Here is a 23,558-nt window from a genome sequence, read left to right on the forward strand (position 1 = left end):
TTCACGGGTCCCATGATTCGGGTTTCATTGCTCGATGCACGGCGAACCAACACCACCAAGGGCTCGTAGGCCTTGGCGAAGAGCTATAAAAAAATATAGATTGCTGGTTAAAAAAAGGGTGCAATATGAGGACTTCCCAGGAGATCACCCATCCTAGTACTACTTTCACCCAAACATGCTTAACTACGGAGTTCTGATGGGATCCAGTGCACTAGTGCTGGTATGGTCACAACCATAGTAATATGGTCTCTAATTATTATTAAGTTGATGCCGTGGAGAGATGATTTTGACACATCTTCATTTCGACAGACCGTAGGAGATCAAAATTACATTTTTTGGCTGCGCGTGGGCGGTCGATCGGCCTATGGAACTTCGGTACTCCATCTGGCTCAAAATAAGCTTTCTGAAATGGGGGTATAATGCCAAATAAGAATCCTGGGAGGAAAGTTATTTTTGCTCCCGCACGGTCACAACCTAAGACCCGCTGGATGCCTTCACGGGTCCCACGATGCTGGTTTCATTACTCGATGCGCCGTGAGCCAAAACCACCAAGGGTTCAAAGGCCGTGGCATGGAGCTAGGAAAAAAAAGAGATGGCTGGATAAAAAAGGGTGCAACACGAGGACTTTCCAGAAGGTCACCTTTCTCAATAATACTCTCGCGCAAGCACGCTTAACTGCCAAGTTCTGATGGGATCCGGTGCACTAGTGTTGGTATGGTCACACCCGTGGTAATATGGTCTCAAATTACTCTTATGTTGACGCCGTTGAGAGATGATTTTGACGTATATTCATTCTGATAAATCGTAGGGGATCAAAAATGCATTTTTTGGCTACGCTTGGCCGGCCGATGGGCCTATGGCCAATGGCGCTCCATCAGGCTTGGATTAAGATTTTTGGAATGCGGTCATAATGCCGAATCAGAATACTGGGTGAAAATTTATTGATGTTCTCATTTGGTCGACGCATAAGTCCCGCTAGATGCCTTTACGGGTCCCATGATGCGGGTTTTATCGTTCAATGCACGGCGAGCCAACACCGCCAATAGCTCATAGGCCATGGCGAAGAGCTACAAAAAAAAAACAGAGATGGATGGTTAAAAAGAAGGGTGTAATATGAGGACTTCCTAGGAGGTCACCCATCCTAATACTACTATCTCCCAAACATGCTTAACTACGGAGTTTTGATGGGATCCGACTTTTACTGGTACTGTCACACTTATAGTAATATGGTATCAAATTATTCTTAAGTTAATGCTGTGGAGAGATGATTTTGACGCATCTTCATTCTGACAAACCGTAGGGGATCAAAAATGCATTTTTTTGCTACGCATGGCTGGCTGATGGGCCTATAGTACTTCAGCACTCCATTCAGCTCGGAATAAGCTTTCCGGAATGAGGTCATAATGCAAATTAGAATGCTGGGCAGAAAGTTATTGATGTTCACACGCGGTCGCTACATAGGACTCATCGGATGCCTTCAAGGGTCCCACAATGCCGGTTTCATTGCTCAATGTGTGGCACGCCTACATCGCCAAGGGTTCATAGGACATAAAGAAGAGCTATGGCCAATGGCGCTCCATCCGACTTGGAATAAGCTTTCTGGAATGAGGTCATAATGCCGATTCAGAATCCTGGAAGGAAAATTATTAATGTTACTAGCGCGGTCGCCACATAGGACCCACCGGATGCCTTCATGGGTCCCACGATGCCGGTTTTATCGCTCGAAGCACGGCGAGACAACAACGCAAAGGGTTCGTATGCCATGGCAAAGAGCTAGAAAAATAAAGCTAGTTAAAAAAAAGAGTGCAATACGTGGACTTTCGGTGCATTAATGCTGGTAAGGTCGCACTCATTGTAATATGGTCTCAAATTATTCTTAAGTTGATGCCGTGGAGAGATAATTTTGACGCATCTTCTTTCCAACGGACCGTAGGGGATTAAAAATGCATTTCTTTTATTGCGCATGACCCGCCGATGGGCCTATGAAGCTTCATCTAGCTCGGAATAAGCTTTCCGGAATGGGGATATAATGTCGAATTAAAATCCTGGGCAGAAAGTTATTGATGATTCTGCGCGATCGCCACATAGGACACACCAGATGCCTTTAAGGGTCGCATGATGCGGGTTTCATCGCTCGATGCGCAGCGAGCCAACACCGCCAAGGGTTTGTAGGCCGTGGCGAAGAGATAGAAAAATTAAGTAACCCTACACACACACACTTGAGAGATTTAGAACTTGTGTTTTTACTCACATCGGCCCGGACGATCGAGTTCAAAATAGAATATCTAATCAGGATTTCTTAGTTAAGGCAGTCGTAATTAACTGATCGGCATGGACGATACCTGTATTGGCCAGGATGATATGCTCAAAACAGAAAGGAATTGCCACCATGCTCAATTTAAATATTCTATATTTTTGGAAATCGACCAGGACGATTATTTGATCGGCCTGGACGATATTGTATTATTATGCCTAAATTGATCCGAAAATAATGGGAGTAATTAAGGATGATTGATATGATCACATCATCCTAGACGATCACAAGATCGGCCTGGAAGATCCATTCAAAAACCCTTGGTTACTGCTGGCCGATTTGGATCGGACAGCTCAAATTCAGGGCGATGCTCTGGACAATTTTCCTCTGATTTGAACTAATCAGCCAGGACAATCGTGAGATCGTCTGGGACGATCAAGCAAATTTTCAATCGCCCAATTTGCATTCAGGGCGATGCTCTGGCCGATCTTATGAGATTTGTACTGATCGGCCAGGACGATTTCCATATCGTCCTGGACGATAAAGTCGGTAACTTGCAATTAATGAGCCCCTTTGAAGCTATTATATTTAAGAGTTCTTGTTCAACATTTTTTAACATCCTTGGCTACTATCTTCACCTGAGAAAACCTAAAGGAGAGAGAGAGAGGGAAAGACAGAGAGAGGATCTTATGAGGGGGAGCTTGTGAGGGGATTCACAAGGGTTGCTCCAAGCATTATTCTACTTCTTCTTCCCTAGAGTCTCTTGTCCATGGAAGGGTTAGGAGAGGTAAGTTTCAGCAAGTGATCGTGGTTCTCTTCCTGCTTCAAGACGAAGCAAAAGGAGTTGGGTTCTCTGCCTTGCCGTGTGTGGCAAAAAGGAGGTATTTTTATGAGGGCTTCTCCGCCTAGCTGTGGGGGCTAAAGGAGAGTCACGTTGGTAGTGCAATACTCGGAGGGCTCCTCCGGGGAGTGGACGTAGGTTGAGTTGACCGAACAACTATAAACCCTTGTGTTCTTGTTTTTACTGCTTCCACATTTATTTTCTTTCACACTTGTTTTTGTGGTGATTTGATTTGTGAGAATCGTTCTTTTTGCTTAAAGAAATTTTTAAATAGTAATTCACCCCCTTCTCTTGGTTAGCCTCAGGCCAGTTCTATAGGGCTTAACATCCCTGACGAACTTTCAATATGGTCTGAAATTATTCTTAAGTTGATGATGTGGAGAGATAATTTTGATGCATCTTCAATCTGACAGTCCCTAAGGGTTCAAAAAAGCATTTCTTTGCTACGCATGGCTGGCCTATGGGCCTATTACCCATCTGCGCTCCATCTGGCTTAGAATTAGCTTTGCAGAATGGGGTCATAATGCCAAATCAAAATCATGGATGGAATGTTATTGATGTTCCCATGCATTCACCACATAGGACCTTCCGGATGCCTTCACGGGACCCATGATGCGGGTTTCATCGCTCGATGCGCGATGAGCCAACACCCCCAAGGGTTCATAGGTCATGGCAGAGAGCTAGAAAAAAAAAAGAGATGCCTGGTTAAATAAAAGGGTGCATTACGAGGACTTCCCAGGAGGTCACCCATCCCAGTACTACTCTCACCCAAGCACGCTTAACTACAAAATTCTAAAGGGATCTGATGCACTAGTGCTGGTATGGTCGCACCCATCGTAATAGGGTCTCAAATTATACATAAGTTGATGCCGTGGAGAGATGATTTTGACGCATCTTCGTTCTAAAAGACCGTAAGGGATCAAAAATGCATTTTTTTGCATTTAGCCAGTCGATGGGCCTATGGTCCATCGGTGCTCCATCAGTCTCTGAATGAGCTTCCCAGAATGGGTTCATAATTTCGAATCAAAATTCTAGGGGAAAAGTTATTGATGTTCCAGTGAGGTTGCCACGTAGGACCCATCGGATGCATTCACGGGTGCCACGATGTGGGTTTCATTGCTTGATGTGCGGCGAGGCAACACCACCAAGGGTTCGTAGGCTGTGGAAAAGAGCTAGCAAAAAAAAAGAGATGGCTGGTTATAAAAAAAGGGTACAACACGAGAACTTCCCAAGAGGTCACCTATCCCAGTACTACTCTCGCCCTAGCATGCTTTACTATGAAGTTTTGATAGGATCCAGTGCGCTAAAATTGGAATGGTCGTACCCGTAATAATATGGTCTCAAATTATTCTTAAGTTGACTCTATGGAGAGATGATTTTGATGAATCTTCATTCCAACAGACCGTATGGGATAAAAAAAATGCATTTTTTAGCTGCGCATCGCCCGCCGATGAGTCTATAGCCATCAGCGCTCCATCCGGCTCAAAATAAGCTTTCTGAAATTGGGTCATAATGCCGAATCAGAATCTTGAGAAGAAAGTTATTGATGCTCCCTTGCGGTCGATACACGACGAGCAAACACCGCCAAGGGTTCGTATGCAGTGGCGAAGAGCTAGTAAAAAAGATGACTGGTTAAAAAAAAGGGTGCAACATGAGAACTTCCCTGGAGGTCACCCATCCCAGTACTACTCTCGCCCAAGCACGCTTAATTATGTTGTTCTGATGGGATCCGGTGCACTAGTGCTGGAATTGTCGCACCCGTAGTAATATGGTAACAAATTATTCTTATGTAGACACCGTGGAGTGATGATATTGACGCATCTTCATTCTGACAAACTGTAGGGGATCCAAATGCATTTTTTGGCTGCGTATGGCCGGCCGATGGGCCTATGGCCAACAGTGCTCCATCCAGCTTGGAATAAGCTTTTCGGAATGCGGTCATAATGCCGAATCAGAATCTTGGGAGAAATTTATTGATTTTCCATTGCGGTCGCCACATAGGAACCGGTGATGCCTTCATGGGTCCCACGATGTGGGTTTCATCGCTCGATGCACGGCGAGCAACACCGCCAAGGGTTCGTAGGCTGTGGCAAAGAGCTAGAATAAAAAAGAGATGACTGCTAAAAAAAAGGGCAAAACCCGAGAACTTCCCAGGAGGTCACCCGTCCCAATACTACTCTCGCCCAAGCACGCTTAACTGCAAAGTTTTGATTGGATTCAGTGCACTAGTCCTGGTATGGTCGCACCTGCAAATAATATGGTCTCAAATTATTCTTAAGTTGACATCGTGGAGAGTTGATTTTGACGCATCTTCATTCCGACAGACCGTAGGGGATTAAAAAAGCATTTTTCGGCTATGCATGGCCAGCCGAATTGCCTATGGCTATTAAGGCTCCATTTGTCTTGGAATAAGCTTTCCAGAATGGGGTCATAAGGCTGAATCCAAATCCTGGGAGGAAAGTTATTGATGTTCCCGCATGACCGCCACATAGGACCCGCTGGATACCTTCATCGGTCCCACATTGCAGGTTTCATCACTTGATGCTCGGTGAGCCAACACCGCCAAAGGTTCATTGGCCATGGCGAAGAGCTAGATAAAAAAAAGAGATTGCTGGTTAAAAAAAATGGGTGTAACATGAGGACTTCGCAGGAGGTAACCCATCCTGGTACTACTCTCGCCCACGCATGCTTAACTGCGGAGTTCTGATGGGATTCGGTGTACTCGTGCTGGTATAGTCACACCCGTAGTAATATGATCTCAAATTATTCTTAAGTTGACGCCGTGGAGAGATGATTTTTACGCATCTTCATTACAACAGACCATAGGGGATCAAAAATGCATTTTTTGGCTGCGCATGGCCGGCTGATGGACCTATGGCCTTCGGCGCTCCAGCTGGCTCGGAAAAAGCTTTCCAGAATGATGTCATAATGCCAAATCAAAATCCTAAGGGGAAAGTTATTGATGTTCCCGGTGGTCACCGCATACAACCCGTCGGATGCCTTCAATAGTCCCACGATGCGGGTTTCAACACTTGATGCGTGACGAGCCAACACCGCCAAGGGTTCATAGGCCGTGGAAAAGAGCTAGAAAAAAAGAGATGTCTGGTTAAAAAAAATGGTGTAACATGAGGACTTCCCAGGAGGTCACCCATCCTAGTACTACTCTCGCCCAAGCATGCTTAGCTATGGAGTTCTGATGGGATTCAATTCACTTGTGCTGGTATGGTCAAACTCGTAGTAATATGGTCTCAAATTATTCTTAAGTTGACGTCATGGAGAGATGATTTTAAAGCATCATCATTCCGAGAGACCGTGGGGGATCAAAAATGGATTTTTTGGCTACGCATGGCCGACCGATGGGCCTATGGTGTTTCGTTCTTCCATCTGGCTCGGAATAAGATTTCCGGAATGGGGTCATAATGTCGAATATGAATCCTTGGTGAAACATTATTGATGTTCCCCCACAGTCACCACATAGGACACGCTGGAAGCCTTCATGGGTCCCACGATGCGAGTTTCATCGCTCAATGCACGACGAGCCAACACTACCAAGGGTTCGTAGGCCGTGGCGTAGACCTAAAACGAAAAAAGAGATGACTGGTTCAAAAAAGGGTGCAACCAGAGAACTTCAAGTAGGTCACCCATCCCAGCACTACTCTCGCCCAAGCATGCTTAACCGTGAAGTTCTAATGCGATACGGTGCACTAGTGCTGGTATGGTCGCAACCGCAGTAATATGGTCTCAAATTATTCTTAAGTTGACGTCGTGGAAAGATGATTTTGATGATTCTTCATTCCGAGAGATCGTAGGGGATCTAAAATGAATTTTTTAGCTGCGCATGGCTGGCCGATGGGCCTATGGCCATCGGCGCTCCATCCAGCTTTTAATAAGCTTTCTAGAATGAAGTCGTAATGCTGAATCAGAATCCTGGGCGGAAAGTTATGGATGTTTTCGTGCGGTCGCCACATAGGACCCGTCGGTTGCCTTCACGTGTCCCACGATACACGGTGAGCCAACACCACTAAGGTTCATTGGCCGTGGCGAAGAGCTAGGGAAAAAAAAAGAGATGGCTGGTTAAAAAAAAAAGGGTGCAAGACTACGACTTCCCAGGAGGTCACCCGTCTCAGTACTACACTCGCCCAAGCACTCTTAACGGTGAAGTTCTAATGGGATCAGGTGAACTTTTGCCAGTATGGTCAAACTCGTAGTAATATGGTCTCAAATTATTCTTAAGTTGAAGTCGTGGAGAGATGATTTTGACGTGTCTTCATTCTAACAGACCGTAGGAGATCAAAAATACATTTTTTTGCTGCGCATGGCCGGCCGATGGGCCTATGGCTCATTGGCGCGCCATCTGGCTCAGAAAAGCTTTTTAGGATGGGGTCATAATGGCGAATCAAAATCCTAGGGGGGAAGTTATTAATCTTCCCGCACGGTCGCACATAGAACCAGCCGGATGCCTTCACAGGTCCCACAATGCGGGTTTCATCGCTCGATGCACGGCGATCCAACACGGACAAGGGTTCGTAGGCCATGGCGAAGAGCTAAAAAAAAAAAGCGGTGGCTAGTTAAGAAAAAGGGTACAACACAACTTCCTAGGAGGTCACCCATCCCAGTACTACTCTCGCCCAAGCACGCTTACCTATAGAGTTCTGATGGGATCCGATGCACCAGTGATGGTATTATCGCACCAGTAGTAATATGGTCTCAAATTATTCTTAAGTTGACGTCGTGGATTGAAGATTTTGATGCATCTTCATTCCGACAGACCGTAGGGGATCAAAATTGCATTTTTCTACTACACATGGCTGGCCGATGGGCATATGGCGCATCGGCGCTCCATCTGTGTCGGACTAACTTTTTCAGAATGGGGTCATAATGCTGAATTGGAATCCTGCGAGGAAAGTTATTAATGTTACCGCGTGGTCGGCACATAGGACACATTAGATGCCTTCACGGGCCCCACGATGAGGGTTTCATCGCTCGATGCTCGGCGAGCCAACACAGCCAGAGGTTCGTAGGCTTTGGCGAAGAGCTAGAAAAAAAAAGAGATGGTTATTTAAAAAAAAGGGTGAAAAATGAGGGCTTCTCAGGAGGTCACCCATCCCAGTACTACCCTCGCCCAAGCACTCTTAACTGTGAAGTTCTGAATGGATCCGGTGCACTAGTGCTGGTATAGTCACTCCCACAGTAATGTGGTCTCAAGTTATTTTTAAGTGGAAGCCGTGGAGAGATGATTTTGATGCATCTTCATTCTAACAGATTATAAGGGATCAAAAATGCATTTTTTTGGCTATGCATGGAGGCCGATAGTTCTACGGCCATCGACATTCCATCCTTCTCAGAATAAGCTTTTTGGAATGGGGTCATAATGCCAAATCAAAATCCTGGGTGGAAAGTTATTCATGCTCCCGCGTGATTACCACATTGGACCCGCTGGATGCCTTCACGGGTCCCACGATGCTGGTTTCATGGCTCTTTGCGTGGCGAGCCAACACCGCCAAAGGTTTGCAGGCCTTGGGGAACAGCTAGAAAAAAAGAGATGGTTGGTTAAAAAAAGGGTGCAACACGATCACTTCCAAGGAGGTCACCCATCTCAATACTACTCTCGCCCAAGCACACTTAACTGCGGAGTTCTGATGGGATCCGATGCACTAATGGTGGTATGGTTGCACCCGTAGTAATATGGTCTCAAATTATTCTTAAGTTGACAATGTGAAGAGATAATTTTGATGCATCTTCATTCTGATATATTGTAGGGGATCACAAATGTATTTTTTGGCTGCGCATGGCCGGTCTATGGGCCTATAGCACATCATCACTCCATCCGGATCAGAATAAGCTTTCCAGAATGGGGTCATAATGTCGAATCAGAATCCTGGCCGAAGAGTTATTGATGTTCCTGTACGGTTGCCACATATGACCCACCGGATGCCTTCACGGGTCCCACGATGCATGTTTCATTTCTAGATGCACGGCATGGAAGTTCATTAGGGATGTTAGGCCCTATGAACTAGCCCAATACTAATTAAAAGATAGAGGTAAATTGGTATTTTATGAATCTTTAAAACAAAAAATAAAATAAACCAAAATCACCATAAAGAAATCAACGATGCAGAAATTAAATGCGGAAGTAATAAAGGATAGAACACACTTGATTTATAGTTGTTCGGTCAAACCTTGACCTACATCCACTCCTTGAAGGAACCCTCCAATTATTGCACTACAAAAGTGTCTATCCTTTAGCCCCGACAGCTAGGCGGAGAAGCCCTTACAAAATTATTTCCACCTTCCCCAGTGCGGCGGAGTCGCCGGGTCCTTTGACACCAAAGAGATCTTCTTCTTTGGTGAACTTCCCACAAGATAAGCTTTGAATCCGACGGTATTAAGGTGCAACCCTACCGGAGCAACCGTGTGGAATCCCCCTCCACACTCCCTTGATCCCCCCCCCCCCTCACAGGAATTTAATCGTCCAATCAAGTCATAATTGTTTTCCTTAAATTCAAGATTAATTTAGGAAAAATTATCCTGGATCGTCCTAAATAATATTTTATAATCCTGGATGATCCCCTGGACAATGTCCAAAAATAAGTAATTCCTAAATAGATCTGGCGACAGATTTATTCTCTTTTGAACCTACCATCCCGGCCAATACAAAATCAACCAGGATGATGTTTTTTCGTAATGACAGCTATTTTAATGAGGATGTCCTAATCAGGGTTTCTACTTTTGAACCGATCGTCAAGGTTGATATAAAATCATCCCAAACGATGTTACCAAAAATAGTAAACTCTAGCGAATAGTTAGAAATCTTCCAAGTTATAAAGCATCAGGAGCCACACCAAATAAAATAGACTCAGGAAAGAAAAAAGGGTACAAACAGATTCAGACCTAGTCTACCCATTCTTAAGCTAGTTCTAAATTGCAGTCTGATCGTGTGGACCTGAAATATCAGAAGATAAGGTAGACGTAGAGAAATAAAAGTGTTTCAATGATCAAAATCATAAACCAGAAAATTGATCCACAACAATCTCCCCCTTTTTGATGATGACAAATATTGCTATTAGAATTTTCAAAGAAAAAAATATTTTCTCCTAATCTCCCCCACGCTAGAATAAAACATTTAAAAATAGGGGAGATAAAAAAAAATTTGTTTTTAATTTTTTAAAGAGAAAAAAGATACATATACAATAACAACAATACGTTCTCCCCCTTTGACATTATCAAAAAGAGAAGGGACACAAACAATAAGAACAAAATGATTAAAAGATAAAAATAATTCCTGATCTAGTGAACAGAATAAATATTCTTAAAATGAGAAAGATACATCTTGATTTTATTTAAAAGCTTAGTATAATTGTATTGACAACGCATAGCCCAGAAAAGGTTAGAAATTTAGAATTTGATAATTCAAACTCTAGTTCTTTTAAAGGATTAAAAACCTTTTAATTCAATATCTAATCATGAAATAAATTATAGAAAGAAACAACCATTTTTCAAAACTCCTACCATAAAATATATCTAATAGAAGATTAATGTAGGAATTGTTGAATCAGGAATCATGATTTTCAAACTCAAGCATCAAAAATATAAAGGGTTTTCTTAAGCTTTTAAGAAGTGCAAGAATGGTAAGCATTAAATTTTGTTGTCTCATCTTATGCCTCTTGTCAATTTGAATGGCGCTCTTTGCGCATCTTTTGATTTTTGATACACTTCTGTGTATATTTTTCAATTTGGCGTCTTTGCGCATCTTTTATTTTTGGCATCATTGGCCAATTTTTTTTAATATGTTACCTTTATGAAATCTTAAAAATAAAAGTAAAACCATCTTATTGACAAAGTGAATTCTTGATTAAGAAAATTATGAGTTAGATTCAACAACTTGCAAAATATCCCTATGAGATAAAAAATGTAGGGAGATAAAAATTTTAGTTTCAAAGACTAATTTAAAATATGAAAAATATTTTAAATCAAAAGTAGAATAACCTCTTTTAAGAAATAGAGATTGAGAGTCAAAAACATGAGTTTCCTTCTTTTGACTGTTTTTAGAGAAGTCAATCACAACATATCAAAGATCTCAAGAAAAAACATGAAGTAAATTTTTCATTTTTAGAAAAGTGAAAGTGTGTGTTGATCAGAGAAAAAATTTCACTAAACAAGAAAAAAAATTCAAAGAATAAATAAAAACAAAAACATAAAATAAAACCAAAAATAAAATAAATGAAAACACTGAAAATAACAAAAAAAACAAAACACAACACAAAAACACAAACAAGGCTTTTAACCATTATCTTTCTCCTGGTCCAAAGCTTCAAAAACCGGGTCTGTCCAAGAGATTTTTTCCTTTTCATTATTTCCCCAGTTTAAAATTTGCTTCACTTTACCCTTTTCTTTTGCTGGAAGAATTCGTAGATTAGGGAACTAATTTTTCATATGTCAAGGCTTCCTACAACGAAAGCAAATAACGTCAGAAGAAATATTAACATCCTTACCTTTTTTACCTTTATTCCTCTTTTGTTGATGTTTATGCTTTGGTGAGCTTTTTGATTTGCTTGACAAGTCATTGCATTCGTCACCAACAAAGCTATCTTTTTCCGTATCTTCAGCTTTTAGAACGATCGTTTCACCTACATCCAGAAGTCTTTGACCCAAACTTTGCTCGTAGGTAATGAGTGAGCCAATCAAATTATCAATAGAATATTCATTCAAATCTTTTAATTCACAAATAGCAATTACTTTAGCATCAAACTTATCCAGTAGACAACGAAGAATTTTGTTAACTTTTCAAAATTTTAAAATTCTTTTCCTAAAGCATGCAATGATGTTATAATTTGAATAAACCTAGTATATATGTCTAAGATCATCTCATAAGGTTTAACAAAAAATAGTTCATAATCATGCATTAACATATTCAACTTGGATTGCTTGATTTAATTAGTGCCTTCGTATATGGTGTGTAGTTTATCCCAAACATCCTTACCATTAGTGCACGTGGATACTAATATAAAATCTTCAAAATTTAAGCCGAAAGAAGAAGACGACAAAAAAAATTTCATCCGGTGAGCATCAGGGTGTGACACCTGAACCACGGGTTTAGGGATCCACCGCTGAAAGGTCCAGAATTGAGCATTGAGTTATTCTTCCATGTTCCATTGATTAAAAGGAATATTAGTTTTAACTCCATTTATAATACATGACAGTGATGAATAACCAGTTAAAATCATATGTCACATGCCAAAATCAATCGATTGCAAGAAAGTAGTCAGGCAAATTTTCCAAAAATCAAAATTAATATTTTCAAATAAAGGTGGTCTGCTGATTGAATAACCTTCCGAAATATTATGATTTGAAAAATTAGCCATGGATCGAAATTCAAAAGCTTTTAAAAACTAGATTTTATGAATACTGCTCTGATACCACTTGAAAGTACTCTAATACCACTTGAAAGTTCATTAGGGATGTTAGGCCCTATGAACTAGCCCAAGACTAATTAAAAGAGAGAGGTAAATTGGTATTTTACGAATCTTTAAACCAAAAACAACAAACCAAAATCACCATAAAGAAATCAACGATGCAGAAATTAAATGTAGAAGTAATAAAGGAAAGAACACACCAGATTTAAAGTGGTTCGGTCAAACCTTGACCTACGACCACTCTTTGGAGGCACCCTCCAAGTATTGCACTACAAAAGTGTCTCTCCTTTAGCCCCCACAGCTAGGTGGAGAAGCTCTTACAAATTCACTTCCACCTTCCCCACTCGGCGAAGTCGCCGGGTCCTTTGACACCAAAGAGATCTTCTTCTTTGGTGAACTTCCCTCAAGACAATCCTTAAATCCAAAGGTATTAAGGTGCAAGCCTGCCGAAGCAACCATGTAAAATCCCCCTCCACACTCCCTTGAGTCCCCCCTTACAAGATCTTCTCCCTCTCAGACTTCACCCATTCCTCACTCCCTTTGAAGCTCTCTCTTCAAGTTCCCCCCAAAAGAACGAAGCTATAATGGCTGCCAAAGAAACTTACCAAGTGCATGTCATAGCTTAAGTAGATGATCTCAAAATGAGCTCATTAATGCAAGTTGCTGACTTTATCGTCCAGGATGATATAAATATTGTCTTGTACAGTTAGTGCAATTTAAGCCCAATCAGCCGGGACGATTTGAGATGATCAGAAGAAATTTATTCATATCATTCAGGACGATAATATATCGCCCTGGACGATCAGTACAAATCGTGAAATATTGTCTTGAACATCGCCCTAAAAAAGAGCTTTCCGATGTCCAATCGTCTAGCATATCGGCCCGGAGGATCCTGCGATCGTCCAGGACGATTTTATTGTCCAATCAAGTCATAATTACTTTTCTTAAATGCTAGATTAATTTAGGAAAAATTGTTTTGGATTATCCTGGATAATATTTTGTAGTCCTGGACGATCCCCTGGATGATGTCCAAAAATAAGTAATTCCTAAATAGATATTGCGGCAGATTCTTTCTATTTTGAGCCTATCATCATGGCAGATACAAAATTATCTAGGATGATGTTTTTTCATAATGACGGCTTCTTTAATGAGGATGCCCTCATCAGGGTTTCTGCTTTTGAACCGATCGTCTAGGCCGATATAAAATCATCCCGGATGATGTTACCAAAAATAGTAAACTCTAGGAAATAGTAAAAAATCTTCCAAGTTACAAAGCATCAGGAGCCACACCAAATAAAATAGACTCAAGAAAGGAAAAAAGGGTACAAACTGACTCAGACCTAGTCTACCCATTCTTGAGCTGGTTCCAAATTGCAGTCTTATCGTGTGGACCTAAAATGTCAGAAGATAAGCCACTCATAGAGAAATAAAAGTATTTGATATCATCAAAATCATAAACTAGAAAAAAGATCCACAACACGACGAGCCAACACCACCAAGGGTTCGTAGGCCGTGGCGAAGAACTAGAAAAAAAAACAGATGGCTCGTTAAAAAAAGGGAGAAACAAAAGGACTTCCTACGAGGTCACCCATACCAATACTACTCTCGTCCAAGCACGCTTAACTGCAGAGTTCTGATGGGATCCGGTGCACTAGTGCTAGTATGGTTGCACCCGTAGTAATATGGTCTCAAATTATTCTTAAGTTGACGCCGTGGAGATATGATTTTGCTGCAGCTTCATTCTAACAAACCGTAAGGGATAAAAAAATGTATTTTTTGGCTATGCATGGCCGGCCGATTGGCCTTTGGTCATCGGCGCTCTATCATATTTGGAATAAGCATTCCGGAATGGGGTCATAAGGCCAAATCAAAATCCTGGAAAGAAAGGTATTGATGTTCATCTGCGGTCGCCACGTAGGACCCATCGGACGCCTTCAATGGTCCCACATTGCCGGTTTCATAGCTCGATGCATGGCGAGCCAACACCGCCAAGGGTTCGTAGGCTGTGTCAAAGACCTAAAAAAAAAAAAGAGATAATTGGTTAGAAAAAAGGGTGCAACACGAGGACTTCCTAGGAGGTCACCCATCCCAGTACTACTCTCGCCCAAGCACACTCAACTGCGGAGTTCTGATGGGATCCAGTGCACTAGTGTTGGTTTGGTCGCACCCATAGTAATGTGGTCTCAAATTATTCTTAGTTTGACGCCGTGGAGAGACTATTCTGATGCATCTTCATTCCGACAAACCGTAGGGGATCAAAAATACATTTTTTGGCTGCACATGGCCAGCCATTGGGCTTATGGCCATCGGCACTCCATCCGACTTGGAATAAGCATTCTCCAATGGGGTCATAATGCCGAATGAAAATACTGGGCAGAAAGTTATTGATGTTTCGGCGCAGTCAACACCACCAAGGAGGTCACCCATCCCAGTTTTACTCTTGCCTTCACGGGTTCATAGAGGCAGATTTCATCGCTTGATGCGTGGCGAGCCAACACCGCCAAGGGTTCATAGGCCGTGGCGAATAGCTAGAAAAAAAAAGAGATGGCTGGTTAAAAAAGGTGCAACATGAGAACTTCCCAGGAGGTCACCCATCCCAGTTCTACTCTTGCCCAATCACGCTTAACTGCAGGGTTATGGTAGGATTCGGTGCACTAGTGCTGGAATGGTCGCACCCGTAATAATATGGTCTCAAAGTATTCTTAAGTTGGCACCGTGGAGAGATGATTTTGATGCATCTTCATTCTGATAGACCGTAGGGGATCAAAAATACATTTTTTGGCTATGCATCGCCCGTCGATGGGCCTATAGCCATCGGTGCTCCATCGGGCTTGAAATAAGATTTTCGAAATGGGGTTATAATACTGAATCCAAATCTTGGGTGGAAAGTTACTGATGCTCCCGTGTGGTTGCCATGTAGGACCCGCCGGATTCCTTCACGGGTCCCACAATACGGGTTTCATCGCTCGATACACGGCGAGCCAACACCGCCAAGTGTTCGTAGGCCATGGTGAAGAGCTCGAAAAAAAAAAAAGATGTCTGGTTTGAAAAAAGGGTGCAACACGAGAACATCCTAGGAGGTCACCCATCCCAGTACTACTCTCACCTAAGGATACTTAATTGCTGAGTTTTGATGGGATCCAGTGCACTAGTGCTGGTATGGTCACACCCATAGTAATATGGTCTCAAATTATTCTTATGTAGACACCGTTGGTCGCCTTGGCCAACGGTGCTCCATCTGGCTCGGAATAAGCTTTTTAGAATGCGGTCAAAATGCCGATTCAAAATACTGGGAGGAATTTATTGATGTTCCCGCTTGGCATCACATAGGACCCGCCGGATGCCTTCATGGGTCCCATGATGCTGGTTTCATCGCTCGAAGTACGGGGAGCCAACACCCCCAAGGGTTCTTAAGCCGTGATGAAGAGCTAGAAAAAAAAAAGAGATGGCTTGCTAAAAAAAGGCTGCAACCCGAGAACTTCACAGGAGGTAAATGATATTAACTCATTTTCATTCTAACAGATCGAAGGGGATCAAAAATGCATTTTTTGGATGCACATGGTCGGCCAATGGGCAAATGGCCAACGGCGCTCCATCCGCATTAGAATAAGCTTTTCAGAATGCGGTCAAAATGCCGAATCAGAATCCTGGGTGGCAAGTTATTGATGTTCTCGCACGGTCTCCACATTGGACCCGTCGGATGCCTTCATGGGTCCCACGATGCTGGTTTCATCGCTCGATGTGTGGCAAGCCAACACCGCCAAGGGTTGATATGCTGCGGCGAAGAGCTAGAAAAAAATAAAAGAAATGGCTGGCTAAAAAAAAGGGTGCAACTCAAGAACATCCCAGGAGATCACCCATCCCAATACTAATCTCGCCCAAGCACGCTTAACTAAGGAGTTCTAATGGGATCCGGTGCACTAGTCCTGGTATGGTCACACCTGTAATAATATGGTTTCAAATTATTCTTAAGTTGACACCGTGGTGAGATGATTTTGATGCATCTTCATTCTGACAGACCGTTTGGGGGTCAAAATTGCATTTTTTTTTGCGCATGGCGAGTCAACCGGCCTATGGCCATCGGCGCTCCATCCGACTCAGAATAAGCTTTCTAGAATGGAGTCATAATGCTGAATCAAAATCTTGGGATAAAAATTATTGATGATCCCACGCGGTGGCCACATAGGACCCGCCGAATGCATTCACGGGTCCCACTATGCACGTTTCATGGCTCGATGCTTTGCGAGCCAACATCGCCAAGGGTTTGTTGGCCGTGGCGAAGAGCTAGAAAAAAAAAAAAGAGATGGCTGGTTAAAACAAAAGTATGCAACACGAGGAATTCCCAGGAGGTCACCCTTCCCAGTACTACTCTCGCACAAGCACGCTTAACTATGGAGTTTAAATGGGATCTGGTGCACTAGTGCTTGTATGGCTGCACCTATAGTAATATGGTCTCAAAGTATTCTTTAGTTGACACCGTGGAGAGATGATTTTGATGCATCTTTATTCCAATAGATGATATGGGATCAAAATTCATTTTTTGGTTGTGCATGGCCAGCTGATGGGCCTATGGCCTTCGGCGCTCCAGCTGGCTTGGAAAACGCTTTCCAGAATGGGGTCATATTGCCAAATCAAAATCCTGCAGGGAAAGTTATTAATGTTCCCGCGCAGTCACCACATAAGACCCGCCGGATGCTTTCACAGGTCCCATGATGTGGGTTTCATCGCTCAATATGTGGCAGGCCAACACCGCCAAGGATTCGTAGGCCATGGCAAAGAGATACAAAAAAAAGAGATGCCTGGTTAAAAAAAAGAGTACAACATGAGGACTTCCCAGGAGGTCACCAATCCTAGTACTACTCTCGCCCAAGAATGCTTAATTATGGAGTTCTAATGGGATTCGGTGCACTTGTGTTTGTATGGTCAAACTCATAGTAATATGGTCTCAAATTATTCTTAAGTTGACGTCGTGAAGAGATGATTTTGATGCATCTTCATTCCGACAAATCGTAGGGGATCAAAAATGCATTTTTTTGCTGCGCATTGCCTACCGATGCGCCAATGACGCATCGGTGCACCATCAGGATCAGAATAAGCTTTTCGGAATGGGATCATAATGTCGAATCTGAATCCTCGGTGGAAAATTATTGATGTTCCGGCATGGTCGCCACATATGACCCGTTGGATGCCTTCATGTGTCTCACGATGCGGGTTTCATCGCTTGATGGTCGGTGAGCCAACACCGCCAAGGGTTCGTATGCCGTGACGAATAGCTAGAAAAAAAAAAGAGATGGCTGGTTAAAAAAAAGGGTGCAACCCAAGAACTTCCCAGTAGGTCACCCATCCTAGTACTACTCACGCCTAAACACGCTTAACTACGAAGTTCTAATGGGATCCGATGCACTAATGCTAGTATAATCGCAACCGTAGTAATACGGTCTCAAATTATTCTTAAGTTGATGTCGGGGAGAGATGATTTTGATGAATCTTCATTTTGAGAGATCGTAGGGGATCAAAAGTGCATTTTTTGGCTGCGCATGGCCGGCCGATCGGTCTATGGCCATCGGCGCTCCATCCGGCTCGGAATAAGCTTTCTAGAATGGAGTCATAATGCCGAATCAAAATCCTGGGTGGAAAGTAATTGATGTTCCAGCACGGTCCCCATATAGGACCCACCGGATTCCTTCATGGGTCCCACGATGAGCGGTGAGCCAAAACCACCAAGGGATCGTTGGCCGTGGCGAAGAGCTAGGAAAAAAAGAGATGGCTGGTTAAAAAAATCAGTGCAACACTAGGACTTCCGAGGAGGTCACCCATCCCAGTACTATTCTCTCCCAAGCGCGCTTAACTGTGTAGTTCTAATGGGATCCGATGCACTTATGCTGGTATGGTCAAATTCATAGCAATATGGTCTCAAATTTTTTTTAAGTTGACGTCGTGGAGAGATGATTTTGACGTATCTTTATTACGACAGACCGTAGGGAAACAAAAATGCATTTTTTGGCTGCGCATGGCCGGCCGATGGGCCTATGGCACATTGGCGCACCATCTGGCATAGAAAAAGCTTTCCAGGATGGGGTCATAATGCCAAATCAGAATCCTGGGGGAAAGTTATTTATGTTCCCGTTCGGTCGCCACATAGGACCCACCGGATGCCTTCACGGGTCCCATGATGCGGATTTCATCGCTTGATGCGCAGCGAGCCAACACTGCCAAGGGTTCGTAAGACTTAGTGAAGAGCTAAAAAGAAGAAGTAGCTGGTTAAAAAGAAGGGTGCAACACAACTTCCTAGGAGGTCACCCATCTCAAGACTACTCTCACTGAAACACGCTTAACTATGAAATTCTAATGGGATCCGGTGCACCAGTGATTGTATCGTCGCACCAATAGTAATATGGCCTCAAATTATTCTTAAGTTCATGCTGTGGAGATAAGATTTTGATGCATATTAATTCCAACAGAACATAGGGGATCAAAATTGAATTTTTTGGCTACGCATGGCCGGCCGATGGGCCTATGCCGCATCAACGCTCCATCTGTCTCAGAATAAGTTTTCCAGAATGGAGTCATAATGTCAAATCGGAATCCTGGGCAAAAAGTTATTGATGTTCTCGCTCGGTCGCCACATAGGACCCGCCGAAAGCCTTCACAGGACCCATAATGTGGGTCACTCGATGTGTGGTGAGCCAACACCGCCAAGGGTTCGTAGGCCTTGGAAAAGAGCTAGAAAAAAAAGATATGGCTGGTTAAAAAAAAGTTGCAAAATGAGGGCTTCCTAGAAGTTCACCCATCCCAGTACTACTCTCGTCCAAGCACACTTAACCATAGAGTTCTGATTGGTTGCGATGTACTAGTGCTGGTATGGTCTCACCCATAGTAATATGGTCTCAAATTATTCTTAAGTTGTCACCGTGACGAGATAATTTTGATTCATCTTCATTCATACAGACTGTAGTGGATCAAAATTTTATTTTTTGGCTGCACATGAGTGGTCGATATTCCTATGGCTATTGACACTACATCCGGCTCAGAATAAGCTTTCTGGAATGGGGTCGTATTGCCGAATTAAAATCATGGGTGGAAAGTTATTGATGTTCCCACATGATTTCCATGTAGGACCCGCCGGATTCCTACACGGGTCCTATGATGCGAGTTTCATCGCTTAATGCGCTGCGAGCTAACACCGCTAAGTGTTCTTAGGCCGTGGCAAAGAGCTAGGAAAAAAAGAGATGGCTGGTTAAAAAAAAAGGGTACAACACGAGGACTTCTTAGGATGTCACTGTTGACCTCATTATTTGAGGTCAATTTCCCCGGATTCAATTCTAGCACCTAGGTCTTCATAGCCTAGTGTAGATGTCGCACCTGCAGGATTTCCCTTAGGTGGACACCCAATGACGTAGCATCGACTCGAACCTATCACTCAACTCGAATCAAAATCAATTCAATCCAATTTCAATTCAACTCCAAAACAAATTCAAATCAAAATCAATTCAATTCAAATCTAAAGTCTAATAAAATTCCAAGTATAATAAACTAATCAAATGTCGCCAAGTTTGGTTGGATTTGTTTTGATTTCAATCCAAAATCGACTAACTTATTAAAATACACTATATATATATATATATTATCTAAATAAAATGTTAAGATCAATTAATTTTTTTTTTAAATATATCTTTGATCAAGAAATTCTAATCAATAAAACTCAATAAAAATCAAATCTATTTATTTAATGAAATTTAAAGTTTTCTAATAAAATTCTTAAATCAAATCTTTAAGTTAATAACTTAAACTAAAACTAATTAAATAGGAATTAGGGCCGGTCTAACCGCACCCACGATCTCCCTCTTCCTCTCTATTCGCAAGAACTACCCTCACCCGATCCCCCTCTCATTCGCATGCACAGAACAACTCCCGATCTCCCTCGTTCGGAACTTCCCCTCGCAAGAACCGAACTCCCCCCACTCTCACGTCTCTCTGTAGTTCCAAAAATCCCGAACCCCTCACGCTCTCTGCTCGCACGAACAGCCTCAGCCCTGCTACTCTCTCTGATTCACACACACAGAAAGAAACCTCTCCCTCTCGGTTTACGTGAGAAGTCCAGTCGGCCTCCTCCCTCGTCTGCCTACCCTAGCCGACGTCGCGTGAAGCCCAAGTCGAGCCCTTATCCTTCTCCGGCCTGCTCCATCTCTCTCGTCGATTTCGTCCTTAAGGAGTCTGCCGAGCCCTACTGCAGCAGCAGCCGCTGTCCGATTTGCTCTAGCCACCAGTCATTTTTATTATAGGTATATCTTCTACATTCGCATCTCCTTTCTCTGCCTTTAAGCAATCTTGATGATAAAAAAAAATGATTTATTAAAGTTTAAGTGCTATCGTTTTTAGAAGGAGAAGAAAGTTTGCTAGATTGAAAATGTGGCTATTTTCTTTCCCTTGTTTTTCATTATTGCAAAGAGAAGGATTCTCTTTCATTTTTTTTAACTCAAATCTTGTTCGGATTTTCAACGATTCTTGAATGTTTTGAGCTGTTAAATCGGGGATGCCCTTTTCATTTCTTTTCTGTTAAGTTTAAGAATTTATTTTCTCTTTTGAGAAGTTTTCTTGAACATGTATAGAAAAGATGTGGAATGATTCATCACCTGCATCTTTCATGGTCAAGGTTATTTTTGTCGGTTTCTTTAATTGTAAATAAAAAGTTCGAAGGTATTAAATGTATGATTAAATCCCTTCTCTTCTAAAGAAATAACCTCTTATTTGAAATCTTAATTTTTATCTTTTCATAGAAAATGTGTTTGAATTATATGTAATAGAGATTTCGAAAGAGCTCTTGGGAATTACTTCTATTTTTGAGAGGAAATAATGATAGCATGTTTTGTAAATAAACATGTGCCTCATCTAGGGAGTGGCATAGATTAATATTAAGCCATCCCTATCGAATCTTAAAAAAATTGTCAATCAATAGCTTGGTGGAAAAAGAAGGCAAAATATTCATACGATGATCATGACTACAAGTCTATCTATATAAATAATGTGCAAAGTGTACCCTCGAGAAGAGTAGACAATCTATCGATCTCAGATAGTTTATGTGTAGTCACACGTGTTCCCCCATAACATTTCAAAGAAATCATTGCCCGAGTTGTGCATAAAGTTGAGGAGCTCATAACATTTTATGCGCCTCCTCTAAGAAATAGAGATGACCAGGAACTCTATTTTATAAATCTAGAGAGAAAAAAAAAAGATGGCAACTGAGATTGGCTCCATAGGCCCATCGAATATTGGGAGTTAATGCCAACGAGAATGTTCAGATATATCATCAAAAATATCCAAAAGATGTTGCAAAAGTAGGCTATGATTTTCTCTCCTACACAATAGCTTTTCCTCTGCTTAAAGCTTTTGTATTGAAGAAATACCCTTGCATTATGAAGAAAAGAAATTATTGCTAGGAGAGGTCTCAGATTCATCATACAAAGTACCCTAAAAAAGATATGTCAAGCCAACACATGTGGAGAAATTGAATCTAATGATGGTGGTGCTAAAGAAATTTATAAAGTGATGAGTATGATGATCAGCCTGTAGAAATCGAGCCTAAGAGCTTGAAGATAGTGGATAGGCGGCCACTATAGATGAGCTAAAAGAGATCAATTTGGGGACTGATGAGGACCCTCATCCAATATTCATTAGCTCTAATCTATCAGAAGTTCAAGTGAAAGAAATTAAATTGCTTCTCTATGAATTCAGGGATTATTTTTCCGGGACATATGCTGCGATGCCTGACTTATCCTCTGATGTAGTGGTTCACAGGTTTGCCACTTGTCCTCTGATGTAGTGGTTCACAGGTTAGCCATCAAGCCTGATATAACACCTGTCAAGCTAGCTCTAAGGAGAATGAGATTGGAGGTTAAGAAATATGTGATTGTTAAAATCAAGAAGCTTATAGAAGCAAGCTGTATCTATTAAAAAAAATATGCCGACAGGGTAGCTAATATTGTCCATGTGAAGAAAAAGAACTTTAAAATCTATGTCTGTATCAATTTTTGGGATCTCAACAAGGCAAGCACAAAAGATGCTTTTCTGCTCCTAGTGTCCGAGCTATTAGTGGATAACACCTTCAAATATGATATGTTATCATTTATGTATGGATCATTGAGTTACAATCAAATCAAGATGGCCCTTGAAGATGAAAAGCAAACATCATTCAGAATGCATGTCGACATTTTTTATTATATGGTCATACCCTTCAGCTTAAAGAATACATGTGCCAACTACCAGTGGGAGATGATGTATATTTTTGATGAATTGAATCATCAGAAGGTCGAGTGTTATGTATATTACCTTATCATCAAAAGCATGGATAGAAAAGACCACTTGATTGACTTGAGGATAGTATTTGAAAGGATCAAGAAGTATGATCTAAAGATGAGTTCACTCAAGTATGCTTTTAAGGTCTCCTCTATTAAGTTTTGGGATATGTTATTCGTTATCAAGGAATCAATATCAGCCCTAATAAGAACAAGGTGATTATGGAGATGCCGCCACCAAGAAAGCTTCGGCAGCTTCGCTCTTTGCATGGTCATCTAACTTTCATTCGATAATTTATTTATAATATGTCAGGTATGTGCCAATCTTTTTAAAAGTTGATGTAGAAAGATGTTCACTTCAAATGGGATCTAGACCGGGAGTCCTTTGACAGTATCAAAAGGTACCTATTAAATCCTCCCATTCGCATAGCGCCAATTTTGGGGAAGCCTCTTGTATTGTATATGACAGCACTAGAAGGGTCCCTTGGAATATTATTGGCCAAATATAGTGAAGAAGGAAAGGAAAATGCACTATACTACATCAGCTGGAGGTTAATCAAAGTTAAAATTTGTTATTCTCCAACTGAGAAGCATTTTGTGGCATTAATTTTTATGGCTCAGAAACTCTGCCACTACATGCTCTCTATTAAAAGTTTTGTTCATATCAAAGATTGATTCAATGAAGTTCTTGATGATAAGAACAACATTGACATGTCTCCTAGCTTGGTGGTCAGTAATATCACTACAGTGTAATATCA

At 41.9% G+C, this 23,558-nt stretch overlaps 5 non-coding genes and 13 pseudogenes across 5 annotated transcripts; all 18 read right to left on the reverse strand.

The window, feature by feature from the left end:
• Nucleotides 1-115: 115 nt before the first annotated feature.
• On the reverse strand, nt 116-234 carry LOC114580087. The gene has a single exon (XR_003701359.1). It is a non-coding gene; the product is annotated as a 5S ribosomal RNA (ribosomal RNA).
• Nucleotides 235-607: 373 nt separating this feature from the next.
• On the reverse strand, nt 608-726 carry LOC114580074 (annotated as a pseudogene).
• A 3,083-nt stretch (nt 727-3,809) lies between these two features.
• LOC114580057 lies at nt 3,810-3,928 on the reverse strand. The gene has a single exon (XR_003701354.1). It is a non-coding gene; the product is annotated as a 5S ribosomal RNA (ribosomal RNA).
• Nucleotides 3,929-4,302: 374 nt separating this feature from the next.
• Nucleotides 4,303-4,421, reverse strand: LOC114580071 (annotated as a pseudogene).
• Nucleotides 4,422-4,736: 315 nt separating this feature from the next.
• LOC114580063 lies at nt 4,737-4,855 on the reverse strand (annotated as a pseudogene).
• Nucleotides 4,856-5,222: 367 nt separating this feature from the next.
• Nucleotides 5,223-5,343, reverse strand: LOC114580081 (annotated as a pseudogene).
• Nucleotides 5,344-5,720: 377 nt separating this feature from the next.
• LOC114580056 lies at nt 5,721-5,839 on the reverse strand. The gene has a single exon (XR_003701353.1). It is a non-coding gene; the product is annotated as a 5S ribosomal RNA (ribosomal RNA).
• Nucleotides 5,840-6,210: 371 nt separating this feature from the next.
• On the reverse strand, nt 6,211-6,329 carry LOC114580077 (annotated as a pseudogene).
• A 375-nt stretch (nt 6,330-6,704) lies between these two features.
• LOC114580085 lies at nt 6,705-6,822 on the reverse strand (annotated as a pseudogene).
• Nucleotides 6,823-7,672: 850 nt separating this feature from the next.
• On the reverse strand, nt 7,673-7,788 carry LOC114580084 (annotated as a pseudogene).
• Nucleotides 7,789-8,163: 375 nt separating this feature from the next.
• LOC114580064 lies at nt 8,164-8,282 on the reverse strand (annotated as a pseudogene).
• Nucleotides 8,283-8,653: 371 nt separating this feature from the next.
• Nucleotides 8,654-8,772, reverse strand: LOC114580059 (annotated as a pseudogene).
• A 5,291-nt stretch (nt 8,773-14,063) lies between these two features.
• Nucleotides 14,064-14,182, reverse strand: LOC114580068 (annotated as a pseudogene).
• Nucleotides 14,183-14,558: 376 nt separating this feature from the next.
• LOC114580076 lies at nt 14,559-14,677 on the reverse strand. Its single transcript, XR_003701357.1, has one exon. It is a non-coding gene; the product is annotated as a 5S ribosomal RNA (ribosomal RNA).
• Nucleotides 14,678-15,560: 883 nt separating this feature from the next.
• On the reverse strand, nt 15,561-15,679 carry LOC114580083 (annotated as a pseudogene).
• Nucleotides 15,680-16,332: 653 nt separating this feature from the next.
• On the reverse strand, nt 16,333-16,451 carry LOC114580062 (annotated as a pseudogene).
• Nucleotides 16,452-16,829: 378 nt separating this feature from the next.
• LOC114580072 lies at nt 16,830-16,948 on the reverse strand (annotated as a pseudogene).
• An 867-nt stretch (nt 16,949-17,815) lies between these two features.
• On the reverse strand, nt 17,816-17,934 carry LOC114580058. The gene has a single exon (XR_003701355.1). It is a non-coding gene; the product is annotated as a 5S ribosomal RNA (ribosomal RNA).
• Between the last annotated feature and the right edge of the window lie 5,624 nt (nt 17,935-23,558).

The sequence above is a fragment of the Dendrobium catenatum genome, unplaced genomic scaffold (assembly GCF_001605985.2).
Source record: "Dendrobium catenatum unplaced genomic scaffold, ASM160598v2 fragScaff_scaffold_747, whole genome shotgun sequence".
Lineage (NCBI taxonomy): Eukaryota > Viridiplantae > Streptophyta > Magnoliopsida > Asparagales > Orchidaceae > Dendrobium > Dendrobium catenatum.